The sequence below is a fragment of the Paramormyrops kingsleyae genome, chromosome 11 (genome assembly GCF_048594095.1).
Source record: "Paramormyrops kingsleyae isolate MSU_618 chromosome 11, PKINGS_0.4, whole genome shotgun sequence".
Lineage (NCBI taxonomy): Eukaryota > Metazoa > Chordata > Actinopteri > Osteoglossiformes > Mormyridae > Paramormyrops > Paramormyrops kingsleyae.
Genome location: NC_132807.1, coordinates 2,357,236 through 2,360,488, shown reverse-complemented (window position 1 = coordinate 2,360,488; position 3,253 = coordinate 2,357,236). Strand labels below are relative to the sequence as shown.

The window sequence follows — 3,253 nt, the reverse complement described above, 5'->3', positions numbered from 1 at the left end:
CTCCCCACCTATACAGTACATGTCTCTAAGCATGAGCTCATGTAATCACTTTGCATTTTCTCATGCATGTATAGATAAGCAGCTTCTCCACTTCCTCACGCAGACGGAGTGAAGAGAGGTAATGGAAAATGGATCTCTGTTCTGGATAGCTGTTTTCTTTGCTGATTGCAAAAGCTCCACAGAAGGAGAGAGCTCGATGTGGCCACACTGATTACTATGGATTGTCCACCAGACTGGGCAACTGGAGGTTGATTTGTGAATCTCTGTGTCATTTATTTCCTTCTTTGACCTGAACAAACACCTGTTTTCCTGCACACTGAACCCTCTTACCTCTCAGTTTTATAAATTTGGTGCCTGGTAGCTTATTCTCACCTATGACCGTAGTAAAAGTGTTGGTTGCGTGACGGATGGTTATTACTTCACTTTTACCTTGCTGAAATTAAACCCACCAGGAGGATACAGCTACAGTAACATTTACTGCATTTTAAGTGCTACCTGACAAAGGCCGTCATCCTACATCTGTTGCCTCAATCCCCATCTGGAATCCTACGTGAAATCCTGTGGTTAGGGGACTGAGAATTGAGTAGGACACCTGGCCAAGGTCAAGGCCTGCATCATTCAGAACCTGAAAAGGCTGTCACAGATGATTAATGAAGCCCAATGAAACAACCACATATTACTTTAGACCTTCAGCAGATGAAGGGCAAAGCCAATTGAGACATCAAGGAATTTGATTTTAAAGCAGTTAGTGAATAAACACATGAATTAACATAATTGATAGAAGTGATTTCCTGACAAAATCTATGCACTGATTCCTAAGTACATATACTCATTATACTGTATTTGTGAATGTAGTGTCCTTTTTTTGAATGCAAAACTATGTGATTTTCCCAAATAAAATAACGGAATCCTATTTTGAATGAGTGAAGTAATGAGTGAGTTTTTTAGAGGCACAATACGCAGAGATGAGGGAAGGTTAGGTTCTGAGCACAGTGATAAACACCTTCAGCTGAAGTTGTGCCATGGATTTGGTTTGGTCTTTTAGTCAGTGGCAACAGTGGTAAGGTCATGGACCTGAGCAAGTGGCAATCTCTGCCTCCACTTGAGACAAAAGACCTAAAAATACTACGGGCCCCGACAACTTCATTAAATTCACCTTAGCCCCATTAATGTTTGATTATTGCGGCAGTTTATTTTGGTCAATATATTTCTAGTACAAAAATCAAAACAGGTCAGCAGCCCAACAGTCTCCTGTGTGTTGTATTTTGTAGTTGTCCAGCACAGAAACAGCACTATTAAATCAAGCTAAACTGTGGTTTCCCATTATATAGTTGCTCTGAACTATCATAAAAAAAGGTCTTAATATCTTAAAAAGCCATAACCTTTCTAATCCCAGCCCTAGCTTCAGTTGGCTAACCTAAATCTGGGGACTTTAGAGTGGCAGAACAGGCTGTTGCAAAGTATGTAATATACTTTTAAAAATCAAAATCTATTTCACGTACATGCATATTACACATGTTGAATGCATTTAAAAAATGTCAATTCAATTTCAGTGGCACAGGATTAAACCTCATATAGAAGACACAAAAAATCCTGGAATCAGTCCAATCTAAGTTCTGACAGCAATGAACTTTGAATAGCATAGCATAATTAATTAATGACAAAATGCTATCCTTTATTGTTAGCTTGGTAAGCAGGTGAGCGGGGAAGCAGGTGAGTCAAGCAGGTAATACGGGCAAATGGGGTTTATTGAGACAGAGCAGTGATAGACAAACATCAATGACGGATCTGGGGAATACTGACTCAGACGCGAAATAAATACACGGAACAAGTTGAACATAACAGGCAACAGGTGAATACAATCGGGAATTAACACGAGGTAACGAGGGGGGCGTGGCACATACGAGGATTGGACGAGCCGGGCGTGACATTTATTTATAAACAATGTTTCGTGCCAGGTCAAGGGCACATACTATGGCAAAGTTTGTTGTTGTTGTGTGTGTTTCTTGTTCTGTGTTGTTCTTCCCTAGGTTCCCCCCCCCCCTCAAGCTGATGAGGATTTGACATCACCTCATTAAGAAGTCGGGCTGCAGGTGGGGTGGGGTGGGGCTTCCTGTATAATAGTGCTCTGGACCGGAAGGAACTCGTCTTCGGTTTTCCTGCTGTTGACCTTTGCTGGTTGATGTTCTGTTGGGTGCGCGTGGAGATAAGGTAGCATGTGCATGCACCTACATACCTCCTGTAGGTGAAAATCTGCTAGACACACCAGGAGTAGCGGGCGGGCGCCAACCCATGTATGTTTTGGAGGGCCAGGCAGCTAGCCAGGGCATATAATACAGGTAGTTTAGAGGTTTGTAGGGTTAGAGACTTTTGTTCTGTTTGTTACTTTAGCACCGTCCATTGTTCCCTGCCACAGTGGTTTGTTTCTGTGGTATTGAACATAGTATGAATAAACTATTAAGATGTTTACTATATTAACGTGCCTTCTCGTGGTTACTCACAGCACCAGCAGCACCCACGTCATTACCATCTTTGTTCCCCCCCCTGACCCTAGACCAGGGGGTGGTTTGTAACAACAAACATTTCTGATCATGGTATAACCAAGTTCATAACATGTTATAAAAAAAGATTTGTGACTACACTGCATGAGGCAATGCTTATTGTAGTAGTTTCCCTTGGTAAATTATCTAAGTTTTGAGGCTTCTGGCTATGGTATTAAATGTGTGCTTCAGATAAGCAATGATTAGCATAGCCATAAAATTTGCTCATGACATTTTATATTTGACTGTACTTTTGTGAAAGACTCGCCATTGCCTCATGAATTCATCATACTTACCTGGCAGGGGAGATACCATGATCACAAAAGTGGTTCACCAAGGATGAGGCCCAACCATTGCACTGAAGATGTACTGACCCCTGCGAATTCCCCTAATGTGGGTATCTGTACTGCATAATTTCTGGTTGGGGGACTGCATTCGTACTCTCCACTGATTTATTTAATTTTTATTTTTTTTCTAGTGGGCATTTTTTTTTTCCAGTGGGCATTGGTGGCTTGATGGTTAGGGAAGCGCACTTGTAATTGAAAGATTGCAGGTTTGAATCCCTGACCAGCAAGGCACCACTGAGGTACCCTGCCCCCTGCTATGTCACATTCTCACATATGGGTTAAATGCAGAGGGCACATTTTGTTGCTGTGCACTGTGTGCTGTGGTGTGTCAACAATGACCATTGATCACTAAATTCTAAATTTTGT

At 41.8% G+C, this 3,253-nt stretch overlaps 1 non-coding gene across 1 annotated transcript; it reads left to right on the top strand.

The window, feature by feature from the left end:
• The first annotated feature begins 2,828 nt into the window (after positions 1-2,828).
• LOC111848115 (U1 spliceosomal RNA) lies at positions 2,829-2,989 on the top strand. The gene has a single exon (XR_002839216.1). It is a non-coding gene; the product is annotated as a U1 spliceosomal RNA (small nuclear RNA).
• The last annotated feature ends 264 nt before the right edge of the window (positions 2,990-3,253 follow it).